This window comes from Cupressus sempervirens, chromosome 2, assembly GCF_028749045.1.
Source record: "Cupressus sempervirens isolate cs-2001-9-10 chromosome 2, ASM2874904v1, whole genome shotgun sequence".
In the NCBI taxonomy this organism is placed as follows: domain Eukaryota; kingdom Viridiplantae; phylum Streptophyta; class Pinopsida; order Cupressales; family Cupressaceae; genus Cupressus; species Cupressus sempervirens.
Window position 1 is genome coordinate 173,731,217 of NC_143119.1, and position 15,108 is coordinate 173,746,324.

The window sequence follows — 15,108 nt, forward strand, 5'->3', positions numbered from 1 at the left end:
TTAAAGTAACTACACAACGCTCATCATCGAGTTGACCTACTGAAATTAAATTCCTACTCAACCTTGGAACATGTCTTACCTCATATAGTAGCCAATGATTCTCATTCTACAAGTTAATCTTAATTTTTCCCTTTTCAACAATTTGACAGGGTTCATTATCCCCCAAATAAACAAGTCCAAAATCTACTAGGATGTAATCAATTAAATAAGCTCTATGAGATGTAGCATGAAATGAAGCACCAAAATCTAAAACCCATGAATCATCAACACTTTCTAAAGATAGAATCAAAGCATCCTCTTCAAATTTTTTACTTAGCACATTTACCTCCTTGTCTCCATCTGATTTATCTCCTTCATTTTTCTTTCGATTCCAACAATCTTCCTTGTTGTGCCTTGGTTTCCCATAGTACCAGCAATCATTCAGTCCTCTTGATTGAGATATCTTTCCCTTTGAATTTCTTCTTGATTTCCCACAATTTCAAGAATTACTTCCTCTCTTAGTTGTTCTACCCCTTCTTTATGCATTCAAAGCACTTCTTGATGTAGATCCACCTGAGGTTTTCCTACGAGTTTCCTCACTCAAAATAACACCGATCACATCATCATATTTTAGGGTACTAGATCTAGGAACAGAATTACTCATAGCCATTACCAAGCCATTCCACCTTTTAAGAAAAGAACACAAAATCAAGAGAGCCCTAATTTCTTCTTCAAAATTGATACCCATAGAAGATAACTGACTAGTAATAGTATTAAACTCATTTAAATGATCTGTAACAGATCCTCCTTCTGCCATTTTCATATTAAATAAATGCTTCATGAGAAATACCTTGTTTGAAGCCGAGGGCTTTTCATACAGTGTCGCTAAGGTTTTCATCAATTCTTCTATCATCTTTGCTTTTGTAATACTAAATGCCATTGATGGTGCCAAGCATAATCAAATGGTCCTACATGCCTTTCTATCCAAAAGACCCCATTCATCATTTGACATAGAACCCTGATTCTTGGCTTTGCCTTCCAATGACTTCCATAAATCCTTTTGATACAGATAGTCTTCCATTTGCATCTTCCATGACTGGAAGTTCTGCCCATTAAATCTATCAACCCTCAACTGTGAGACTTTCTTGCAGAGGATAACTGAAAAACAACTAGGCTCTGATACCACTTCTTAGGATTAAACCACAGACAAAAATAACAATTACATGCAAATATAACCAATAATAGAAAATAATAGCTCACATAGAAAAGAACACAAGGCAACAAGATTTAATGTGGTTCACCCAACCTCTGGGCTACGTCCACCAAACAACAAGTCCAATATTTTTATGATCCAGTGATTACAACTTGATTATGATCCGTAATCCCTTATAGTTCAGTACCGCTGCAAGAACTAATTTTGCATCACACCTTATGAAACAATCCCTAACCCTAATCCCTTTTATATAAGTATTTTAACCTCTTAAGGGTTATAATTAATAATTACATGTTGGCCCAAAATCTTGATAAAATAGTGTCCAAAAATAATAATTTCGAGGTGATGCCCCAAACCCCAAAGAATTTATGATGTATAGTACTTTCCTGATCAGTCACCACAATCTAACAGTTGTATAGGGATCTACATCAAATAGTCTACCAATGCATGGGGTAGCACCAGGGGAGGATTGTGGGATTTTTGACCCTACTACAGGTGTGGGCTTGGGAGCATATCAAGATGTTTACTATGATTCGCCAAAGAGATAGGTAGCTAGAGGAGCCTATAGTATATGGTTGGGGAGATTCACTCACATACCACCATACAGAGGAGGTGGAATATTGGTAGGTCCAAATCAACAAGATCTAGGTGGTGATATGAAGGTTATACATGGGTCTTCGTTTGTGGGTAGAGGATAGGTAGTAGTTTCCTTATACCATTTTGTCATGCTTTGTTTTTGGGTGATGAGATTTCATAACCGAGCAATATTGATTGGATATGGTGTTGTGATAGTTTGGATGATTTCGGGTCATACTTGGGGATCTTGTATGGTATCAGAGAGTTATAAAAGAAACATTAGCACTATTTGGGCTAGCTATACAGAGAGAGGTCTTGTTTCATACATGGTGAGACCAAGTGCCTTAAGGTTGGAGTTGGTTTGGTAGTGTGATAGATGTGGGGTCAACTCAAGAGTATAAGGATTAGTTCCAACCGTCAAGGAAAGTAGGTAGGGCATGAGTGACCAGGGAGGCTATAGTGACAGGGGAGATCACTTGAGTGGTGAGGAGGGGACAGTTTGAGGTTAGGGGATTGAGACAACTGGCATAGGCTATGGTATAGGGGGTGCCATAGAGGTAGAGATGGAGGGAGGGACATGAGGAGAAGAGGAGACGATAGGATGCAAGGTTGTAGCTAGAGAGAGGAGAGGGTATCCCCACAACACACACACAATTCTACCAGCCAGCTATTGTAGGATCCGCAACAGGAGAGGGACCAACTCTGAGGTAAGTAGGATTAATTTTGACATAAGGATGATGTGGCTCAAGGATAGGTAGATTGAGTGGCAATCGAGCTAGGGGTTTTATAGTTGGAGGCATGATAGTTGGTAGGCTAGATGACTACAATGGAGGCAGAGAGAGGGAGGCTCCACGAGAGGTTGGATACAATACATGAGGAGAGAGATAGGCTGGTGGCAAAGGTGCCAACCTTGCAAGTATAGATGGTGGTGGTGGAGTGTTGGAGGAGTTGAGGCAACTAAGGGGAGAGGTGGAGGATCTATGGGAGAGAGGAGGGTTCTACAGGGGGAGATACCATGCATTTGTATTAGAAGATAAAGTTAAGCATTATAGGTGGCTGACACATTCTAGCATAGCTGGCTCATAGACATGTATGTAGGGTGGTGGAGAGAGTGATGGAGTAGTGGGGGATCTTAGAGGATGGGTGGGTCTTAGAGGGCTAATGGGTCTCAATGGATAGGGTAGAGCCATAGGTCAGGGCATAGCTAAAGATGAGACAAGGGGATAGCGAGGAGGAGGGTTGAGGCAAATATTTTGGGTACTAGACAAGGAAGGATGAGGCCACCACCACCACTAGCAGCAACACAAGATGTAGAGAGGGACCCTTACAAGTCTCAAAAAAAGAAGGTGATGGACGAGGATGAGGATGAACACTGATATGTTGCAACTTTGTGATTGGCAAGATTTTGGTTGATATATAGAGATGTATTTTTCCAGGCATAGAATCAGATGTATTTGAAGTGATAGATATGTATAATTATGGATACTAGATTGGACTATGATGGACATTTGTATTCTTTTATAGATGGGTGATGCATTCTTTATTCATTGATATTATATATATATATATATATATATATATATATATATATATATATATATATATATATATATATATATATATATATATATATATATATATATATATATATATATATATATATATATATATATATATATATATATATATATATATATATATATATATATATATATATATATATATATATATGATTATTCTTTGGGGTGGGATATGTGTACTGAGTACTATGCTTATGTGATTTGTGATTGTATGTTTTGTGAGATGCATGTGGATAGATGTATGAGATGGACTAACATGAGTTATGCAAGATGTGATGGTAGATTGCGAGATATAATATATACATGAGCTGACACTTTTTGGTTCAGGATGGGAAGTTATTTATGAGATGTAGGATGATACTAACATGTTTGATGCAAGATATGATTATGTTTGTGAGATGGATGATAAGTATGATGTTACTAATGCTTTATGATGTAGGATGTAATATTTTTTTTTGATGAATTTGAAAAAGACTATGATGATGCAAGTGATATCTAAAAACGGACCTAAAAACTATGATGATGGAAAAGGATAATTAAAATAAACCTAAAACTATGAGGATGAACATAAAACTATGATGATTAAAAAGGATAAAATGAACCTAAAACTTATGATGATGGAAATGTTAGAAACAATAGTCCACCAAGATAACTGAGAGGGGGGGTGTGAATCAATTATCCAACAATTAAACATTTATTAACCTTAAACAATATTATCCATTCAATCAAAGTAAATAGCAGCCATAACAAGATGCACATAGACAATTACACTAGATATTTTTCCTAGGGAAAGCATTGATTAGAGGGAAAGCCTTGATGGGAATGATGTCCGCAAGATGGTGTACTAATATTAATATTCCTTGTTAGAGGATGAACCCTATTAGGAGTCTATTACAAAATTTAGTACATATGGGTCCCTATTAGGAGACTTTGAATCCCTATTAGGAGTTGTGTCAACCCTATTTTGTAGAAGATAGAAGGATGCACTGTCCAAATAGCTTTTGGGGCAAGATAACCAAACTCACTATCCAACTGATCTCTAACCTATTCCTTGCAAAAAAATTGTATGTACTATACTTTAACTTCTTTCCTCTATCCTGTCAACTAGACCAATCACTATTAAACCTTGTATACTAGGTCATGAACCTTGGATCCAAGTATCCAACTTCGGATGACACAATAAAACCTTGACAATGAAGTTTTCTTCACTTTTGCTTTGCTCTACTCAACTTTGCATTCTTCTCTTTGTGCCACTTACAATCACTTCCCATCCATTCCATTCCATTCCTCATGATAAAAGAAAATCTCCTTCCTTTATATCAAATCCATATAAAAATTCCCTGAGGTGATTGTCACACCTTCTCAATTAATTATTAGGACCATATTAAGAACACATTACAATTAGCGATAACATTAATCTTCTTCCTTGCAACTTGAATATCCTTTCATACACATAACATTATGACTAGTGAACTTAACCAAGTCATCACCAACATGTCTTCTTCACATATTTAACTTTGGCTTCTCAGAATAACAAATCTACTAAGGAATATAACAAGTTTACCAAAACATGTCCATATAAACTCTATCTCAGAATTGTCTTCATCAAAACTTACATAACTTCTTCTAGACTTAGTATCTTATGCTTCCAAGGTTAGCTGCATATACTAGACACTTAGTAGTATCTCCCTTTAACCTCGTTACTAAATTAACTCAATCATGTTTCTGTACCAACTTGATCTTTCTATTGTTCTTCTGTCAGATACCAAAGAAAACTAGTATGCTGACATCAATAACAAATATAGTCATGAATGTAATATATCATCATGATAACATATCTACAATACTCCCCCATATGAACATCATAAACATTCATGCTTCCAACAAGAAAAAAATAAACTTAAAACTATGATGATGGAAAAAGATAAAAGTGAACTAAAAACTATAATGAGGGAAATGATAGCTAAAATGAACCTAAACTATGAGGACAGAAAAGGATAATAAATAAATATAAAACTATGATGATGGAAAAAACATAAAGATGAACCTAAAACTATGGTGATTGAAATGATAACTAAAAGGAGCCTAAAAACTATGATGATGGAAAAAGGATAAAGACGAACCTAAAACTATAATGATGGAAAAGGGACAAAGATGAACCTAAAACTATGATGATGGAAACGATAGCTAGAATGAACCTAAAAACTATCATAATGGAAAAAGGATAAAAATGAACCTAAAACTATAACAATGGAAATGATAGCTATAATGAATCTAAAAACTGTGATAATGGAAATGATAGCTAGAAGGAACCTAAAAACTATGATAATGGAAAAGGATAAAAATAAACCTAAGACTATGATGTTGGAAAATGGTAATAAATGAACCAAAAAATAGGATAATGCAAATGATAACTAAAAGAAACCTAAAAACTATGATAGTGAAAAAGAATGATTAAAAAAGAAAAAGATCATGACAATGAGATGAGAGATGAGTGGATAGAACATGAAATGCAAGTAGGATGATAGGAAAATGCATGTGAGTGTAGGAGGAATTATAGGATGAATCTATAGCATATCACTGATTGACCATAGCTTTGATTTGTGGGGGGGTGGGATAATGTGCACAAAATTGGAATGCAAATGTTTGTAGGAGATCTAGGGGAGAGGATACATGTGGGGATGGGGGAGAGGAAATGGCCATAGGTGTGGATTCAACCCTGGAACAGGAGTGTAGGGTAAGATATGAATGTGTAGGGGGTAGTAGTATGGATGTGGTAATGTGAGATGAGGGATATTCTTTAGGAAATTGAGGGGATGAATCATGCTTGAAGCTTGAGGGTGGGGTACTTTGTAAAGAAGTATGACCATGTAGTTTGAGAGCTTAGTTTTATATAGGAATATTGGGTATATGCCAAGGATACAAAGAACATCAAGGCTTGTACCCCAATACTATGTAGGACTAACTCAAACAAGCACGCAATCATTGCCCCAACATCACTCATGAATCTTAGAGGAATTAGAGTGGAAATGATACTAGGAACCCACAAGAAAATGACATTTACCAAGTGCATCATGTAACTACAAGTGATCACATGTAAAAAAAGACCTTATCAAAACCTTACTCTCTAATTATCCCATTTGTAGTGCACCATGATATAAAAGATTGTGGCTACCTTGAGGAGGGTACACTCAAATTGCTTGGAAGAGATATTTTAAGAATCAAAAGGTGAAATCTAATAGCAAATGAAAGAATAAATCCATGATAAGTAACCTTTTTCCAAAGAGATCAATAGGACTAGATAATGATGGACCAAGGCTAGACATGAGGAAGGATGCACCCTGGAAGAATATCGGTAATATTTTGGGGCTATGACAAAATTTGGCAACTATAACTTTCCTAGGGCAACTTTTTGATGACGAAGGATCTTGTTACATGTCTCAAAGAATGACCTAGTGTAGGAGAAACATGATTTATTATTAAAAAAAAAATGGACTTGAAAGGGAACACAAGGTATGTGTAAAAGGGATTTAGACTATGAGGGACTAGAAATGATGATACACAACAAACTAATCAAGATATGTGAAAGGATTTTCATACAAAAGCATTGTGTAATAGCTTAGTGGTTTATATTTACAATGGGAAAAGCTCAGGATGAGGACATAGTGTGAATGATCTGATATAGTACATTATTTTTATTGGTACAAGTGGTATGATACATGAATATGGCATAGGAGAGAAGTCATGTGTGATATGGTACATGTGATAGGATACATGGATATGATTACATGAGAGATGATACATATGTTTTAGGATACAACTGATAGGATACATGGTAGAGCTACTTTGGGATATATCTTTCAGAGTTTTCACTTGACTAGTTTAACTTTTGGATCTACGACCAAATGATGCACTACTAACTTAGGATCTAATCATGGCATGTCTTGATAGGACCATGGAAAGTGACCAATATTAATTTCTTGAAGCACGTCAATGAGAATTTTTTCTTGTTCTGGTGGCAAAGATGTTGCAATGTATGTGATCTCTTTGGTGTATCTATTAGACTGATGTTGATCAATTTTGTTTTCTCTATCAAAATTGGTGATACTACTAGCCTTTGATCTTGCGGGGGAAGGATGGAATCTCCATCCTAAGGTGCCTTAAAAAGGTTTTCACCGTTGGATACATCCTTTATTTTCATTTCATTTTTTGAGTAATCCGATGGTGCTATAGAAGATTTCTCACCAAGGGAAACTTTTGCTTTGCTTTTTTTTCTTTTTTTTCCCTTTCTTTTGATCATTTTTGTGACCAGAGATTTCCTCCTCCCTAAAGTAACCTTTTGGCTCCAACTTGTAGACATAAGATGACTATGGTGGCGGCTTCTTGTGTGGTATTTCAGCTCCCATGAATTTGAGGAATGCATGCTCCAGAGAACTTGTCAACATGGATAACACTTGGTAAGGCCCAATCAATGAGTTTTGGATGAGAAAGGGGTAAGTATATGAGATTAATGGATAGTTGGTAGAGCACAAAGGCTCCTAAAATAAGTTCATCAAGGAAAATATTGTCATAATCTTTCTTTTTGACTTCTTTAGGATGCCTTTGATCTCTACAAGATTGTTTTGGATATTTATAAAGGCATGACTATCTTTTGTGGTCCTCCCAATTGTATGGAGTCTATAGCCTAAACCTTCTTTTTCTCCTCTTTGTAATCTTCTATAGGTTGTTTGATACCTAAATCTTCATGACATAGGCCACCTCCTTGATAATCTCACTATTTAGTAGCAAGGAAATGTGGTTGGGGATATTTTTGTTTGAAATAGTCAAGCAATCCTTTACCTTTGGGAGGTGGATCTTTTTACAACCATATACTAATATTAGGAGTTGTTTCCTCACCATCGAGGATACCATTTGCAAAAACTGTAGTAGTGCCAATTTTTCTGAGCTCAGAAGTTGTGTTTGAGTTTCACCCCTGATAGGCTGGGCACTCTCAAGTATGTGGATCAAGAGGTAGAGTACCAACAACAAAGGCATATAACAGACTATATCCTCTAGAACCTTGGTAGTTGATCTTAATTGTGGAAAGAGTGGAAGCTAAAATGGTGTCTAGATCATGGCAAGTACCAAAGGAGTTGGCCATGGTGCTTCCAATCTCAATTCTAGGAAAATGGTTATTATATGAGGGTTCCATCACATTGCAATAAGAAAAGGATTCATGATCAACATGGATGGTTATCTCAGTGTTGTGATGAGAAAATTTGACATAGTTGTGATAAGTGGATGGAACAACCTTCATAGCATGAATACATGGTTGACCAAAGAGGATGTTGAAGGGTAGATTAAGATCAACTACATGACATAGTGTTTCTTGAGTGGTGAGGCCAACTCTAATAGGTAGCAAGATAGGTCCTTCAGGGGTTCACTCCAAGTTGTCATAGGCTTTGATAGTGATGACCTCATTTATGATATCTAACTCAACATATCCTTTCTATTTGATGAATTTCAAAGTGCATCGATTTAAGGCCGATCCATTATCTATCATGACCCTTTTGGTAACAAATTTAGAAACCATGATGATGATTCAGAGTGGAAGGATATGATCTGGTTCAATAGGTCAAATGTAAGAAGTTTTGAAGGGAAATGCACATGATGTGGATAGATGGCCTACCAAGTTGCAAAATTCTATGGCATTGATATCAGTAGGGATGCGTGACTCATGAAGAGAATTTTCAAGGATCTCTTTATAATATGGGCTGGTCTACAAAAGATCTAGAATGGATATTTGATATGGGATGTTCCCAAGGTGTTTCAAGCTATTATATTGTGGGGTTGTTGAGATAGGTGGAGATGGCCCAACTACATTGATTCGAGTTCTTCTTATGGTAATTGTACATTTGGTATCTAGGACTTTGGTATTTATTACATTAATACACAAATTTTTTTGAGATATGCATCCAATCAAATTTCCATAGTCTAAGTATGTTGATGTATAGTTCTATGACTTATCATAGTTATCACCCTATTTGGTTTGAACATTTCTTGGTTTGTTGGTGATAGGATTTTTTGTAGGGGCTTTACCTATATTTTTGTTATTTGGGGGAAATGCATGTTGGTATATTAGTTATTATGCATTCAATGAGGTTTGTGCCCTCACTATGATTTCCTTCTGATTGATGAGATCTTGGACATAGTCCTTGAGTTGCATACACTTGAGGGTTGATAAGATTGTCCTTGGCTAATTTTTCAAAAATGACATCAAGAGGTTCACCCAAATGGGTGTATGCTGAGGATTGTCTTTGTATGCATGTCATTTGTCTAGCTAAGATGGTGATAACATTGGTTTGATTTTTAGGATTGGGTGTTTGTGTATTGTGTTGATTATTCTATAACTAAGGTTATTTTTTATTAGATAAATAGATTTTGAAGGGTGCTTGAAACCCTGTACAAGACTAAACATATTCAATAAACTCATAAACAAAGATACAACAAAAAAAAGTAGAATTGGTCACCCCTCAAAACATAGGGTAACCAAGGTGACAAAAAGCTTATCACCAACCAAAAGAAATGATCTAGCAAGGGGGCAAAGCCAGATATATCATGATTTGCCCTTTGATTTCAAGCCACCCTTGCACAATCTGAGGTTCATATCTAAAGGAGGAGCAGATGATCTGGTGTTCTTTCTTTTAACCGTAGTCCAACCATCCTCCACCTTAGTTGCCTCAGTAATCCAATCCCCAGATGAAACCAAACAATGAAGCCTAGGGGATCTAAAACACTTATATTCATCCTAGAAGAGCTTGTAGCCAACTGCCCCCCTCGTAGAAAGGACAGGGCCCGGGCCAGGAAAAGGGTCCTAGCCCCTAATAGGACCAGGAGGAACATCCAGTACTGGGGCAAGAGAAGGAGCAGGAACCTCCTCAAACACTGGCACCGAAAGAATAACTATAGAGAAAACATCCTAGGATATTACTACTGAATCCAGAGGTGCATCACTAGACTTTACCACCATATAGTGTTCAGAAGAGGTCCCTGACCACCAAGAAGGAGGACGCCTAGATTTAGTCATCATAGCAGCATAGCGAGTAGCAATGTGACTAGTCTTATGACACTTCCTACAATGAAAAGAAATACCTTCATAATCCAAAATAAGGGATCGAGAGCCCCTCGAAGAATCCAAACAAACCTTCTTAGGAAGGCCTTTAGAAATATCCATCTCTACGAGAAATCTAGCATATGTCGAATGAAGGATATCTGATGTGTCTAAGTCCACATATAAAAAATCACCAATGGCAGCCCCAATAGCTTCATAAACTGAATCATGCCAAAGATGCATTGGGAGATTTGGTATCTAAATCTAGATAGGGACCTTGCTAAAAGATTTAGTTAGTGGATAAAAGTTCATATGCCACAGTTTTGCCATAAGAGGAAATCTGTCCTCCCATGAAAAACTGTAATTGCACCAAATAGTCTTCCTATCTTTAACATAACTAAACTTTACAATGAAAAAACCTTTAGCCACCAAAAAGATGTGGACCTTACTATCTAAAATAGGCTCCCAATGCTTAGAAATCCGAGCATGAATATTAGAAAGAGAGGGCCAGAAAACCTGAAATCTAAAGACAGCAGCAAAAAAAGAGAGCTCATCTGTCGTACCAAAAATATTGTCAACTGTTTTAGAGTCCAGGGGTACTTGTAAAGGGTTTGAAACAAAAATAGGGGAAACTTCATAGGGATGGGAAGGCCTAGATTGAACAGCTCGAGCACCATGAAGACCTACTTCAAATGCAGCCACATTGGCATAAGAGGCAGATCTACCCCCAGAAGGCATAGTAGAAGCTGACCTAGAGAGCAGCTACCAGCAACCAGCATAAAGAGGCATGAAGCTCCCAAGAAAAAGAGAAAATCCAAAAACTAGCAACAACAAAAACCTTGATATTCCTCCCAATGTCCAGATAATCCAAACCTTAGGCACAGTTGAAGTCATCTAGGTGCAGAGACCAAATTGAAGCCAGGGCCTGAAGTTGAAGCCAAGCACAGAGGCTGGATCGAAGTCAGGGGCCAAAGCTAAAGCTAGGTGTAGAGGCTAGAACGAAGCCAGGGGCCGAAGTTGAAGCTAAGCATAGAGGCCAGATCGAAGCCAAGGGCCGAAACTAAAGTCTAAGCCAAGCTCTGGGAGCTAGGCAGGAAAAAATTCAAAAAAATTGCAGAGAAAAACAACTTCGCATAAAATGATCTAAAAATTTATTAACCCTTGGTTTTAAGCACTATAGGCAAGAAGACCCACTATTTCACCAAGGGTCAATGGAAAAACATTCTTTATTAAGATCCACAGTAGAGAATGGCCCTATGGGGACTTGAACCTTGGTTGTAGACCCTACAGGCAAGAAGCCCCACCATTTCACCAAAGGGACAAGCCCCTATAACTAAGGTTGTTGATAAGATTGTTGATATGTACTTTGTTGGTAGACTAGTTGTGGTTATTGATACGATTGTTGTTGATAAAGCGTGTTGGGTGTGTCAAATGTTGCTCCAACTACATAAACATGTTGAGTGTTTGTGGATCCATTCGTTACTATTTTTTGTTCCAATATTATGGTTTGCCATTGTATTGTCCTCGTTCTTGGGTGTTTTCTTTATAAATTTTAATGACACCATCTTTGATAAGTCCCTATTCAAGGCACATACTCTTCTCTTGGATATCCTTGAATATTTAGAGGCAATTCATAATCATGTGATGTGAAAGACTAGGATGGGAATTGTTAATGAACATTTTAACAAGGTGATGCTCTAGGATAGTACAAGAGATTTGTGTGGTGAGATTTTTCCATCTTTGCAAGTAATCAACAAGGCTTTATCCTTCGTTTTGTTTGTAATAAACTAAGTCAACTATAGATAATTATATAGTTTCAACTAGGTGAGCATATTGGGCCACAAAGGCTTGTGAGAATTCAAAAAAAAATAAAAAATAGTGCCATCGGGGATCCAACACAACCACTCAAGAGTAGGCCCTCCTAATATTTTAGTAAAGAGGCATGTAAGAAACACATCATTGTAAGCCACTTCTTCACAGTGCATGAAAAATTCCTTAACATGTGTAATAGGATCCCCTTTCCCCCTAAATTTATCAAACTTAGGGACCTCAAAATGTTCGAGAAATGGTGTCATTGTTATGGTTCTATCAAATGGATATGGGAAAAGTATTTCAAATTTGAAAGTCTTGGACTTTGTTCCATCTCTATGTTCTTTTAGAGAATTCTTCATCTCTTTCCACTTAGAATTAACAACTATTAATGTTGGTGCCCCCATTGCAAGGTATGTTTTAGATTGGGTAGGTGAATATATATAGTTTTATTGAGTGTATTGTGGTGGATGAATTGTGGATTGAATAGTGGTCTAGATAGGATTTATTGGTTGGTGGGGTGGTGGTTGGACATATTGCTACATCTATTGGGTGGACTATTGTGAAGGTGGATGAATATAGGATGTTTTCTAGATAGATAATTTTGTGTTGGTACTTGGATATGTGGCTATTGTGGTGGTTGTTTCTAGAGAGGTGATGGTGGGAATATTGGAGCAATGGTTTGAGATGGTATATTTTGCTCAACATATGTTGGTTGAACTCCTACTTCAGAAGGCAACTAGGTGTTGATGGGTGTCAAATAATTAGTGGAGGGAATCATTGCAATAATTGGTGGTTGTTGTTATGGGATTTTTGGATACTTCCTAAGGATGGCATAGAAAAATAGATTGTAATGGATAGTAATGGATTAATTTGTGGTGGTAGGAGTTTATGTGGTTGGAAAGTTGGCATGAAAGGAGTATTAAATATGAAACTTGTGATAGACCCTTATGTTTGTAGAAAACCTCAAGGACCAAGTAGTAATGAAGTAGTGGTATTTGGCATGGATGCAAATGGATTAGAGGAGATGAAAGGTGGATTGGTGAGTCTTGCTAGTGGTATTCCTAGAGTGGATTTTGATGTTGATTGGGTGTTGGTCTAAAATGTGCCAAATGCAGTACTAGTAGGCATGCATGAGATGGAAGCAACACTTTGAGAGGTGGAACATCCTACAATATTAAACAGAATGGATGCAAATTGTGAAAAAATGGCTAGGATAGTTTCAGAGGTAGTAGGTTGCTGAGGTGTTGTGTGGACTAATGATTTTGCAATGGTAGGTTGATTATTTTGTAGGATAGGAGTACTAAGTTGGGTTTATGGAATATTGGAGTCCATAGATTTTTTTTGCATCATTTGATGTACCCCTTGTGGTATGAAAAAAACATCATTTGGATTAGATGGACCAATGGGTAGTGGCAATCTACCAAGTAAGGGGTGAGCAAGATCAAATATATCTCAAGGTGGTGGTCTCCCAAAACCAAAGACACCAACATTGTCCCTTAGGAAGTTTTCCATAATGATTTCTTTATTTTGATCTATGATGGCATCAACAATAGTTGCATGCCCTAGATGGTTCATAAATGTGTCTATATCTAGTGAAGGACCCAACTCTTCTAGATTTTGCAATGGTGGATCCTGTGTGACTAAAGATATTGGAGGATTGTTGTGCACTAGTTGAACTACCTCTAAGATTAGGATCCATATCTTTCTTCTTCCATTTTTTTTAGTGAGACAAATGGTAGGTTGCATATAATAATGATGTTCCTAATGATAAAATGCAAGACACTTAGGAAAATGAGTGAAAATATATGTGGATGTATGGTTTTGCTAAATGTTTCTCAAGGATACAACTATGACAGTGGGCTTTTCTAGGATGCACAAGGATGTATAATGAATGCATGGGAAGGAGGGAAACTCTAATGATAGGCCTCAAATACCTAAGGATAAGTGATATGATGTCAAAGTAAAAAGAGGATTTTTTTTCATATTGTGTAAGCTCAAGATATGATGGTGATATAAACCTTAATGTAACCTTGTGACCTTTTCAAAGACAAATGATGATCAAGTGTGGAGCCCAACCTTTTGCTCAAGGTGATGAGGAACATAAATGACAAAGATAGATTACCCTAAACAATGCTTAGTTTTAAGTAATAATTGAGATAGTGTGATAGATGGAGGATGTAGGGTAAAAAATTCTCAACAAAGTGACAACAAATGCTTAAGTATGATGGAAATGATGGAGGATATGGTACCTATGATTTTTTAGTTTGGATGAAGCTAGATTTCAAAAGCACATGACCTAAAGATGACGAATCTATAAATGCCCAAGTAAGATGAGAACCTATGTGAAGATCTAAAGCTATGATATGATAAGTATACAAGTGTGTATGGAAGAAGAAGAACCTAATCAAAGTGGGTATAGCTAGTGTAATTGATAATGATGGTGTTGAATCCACGTCTTACGATTAAGTTCTAAACTTTGTAATCCTACTCGATCTGTAGACCAACTTCGACACCTTCTTTCTCAATTTGATCTAGCTTAGCAAGTCTTGGAGTAGGTGTATACTTTTTTTATTCTTCTTCTATCTCTCTATAAACTGATGTTTGTAGAAGCTTGACCTTTTTGAACTTTGGTTTTGGTTGGTCTAACATGAGGTATCTCTATTAGGTTTATTGTGACCATGCTAAGTATGCCTTTTACTTTAGGTTTGACAACATAGAAATTTTGGATAAAAAATAGATCTAAGAAATGGTATTTATCAAATGAAAAAATGGTTTTAGTTTAATTATAAGAAGTTAAAATAAAACAAACTAGACCTAGGATTGTTGCAAATAGACTTACTAACAATCTTCTTGAGATA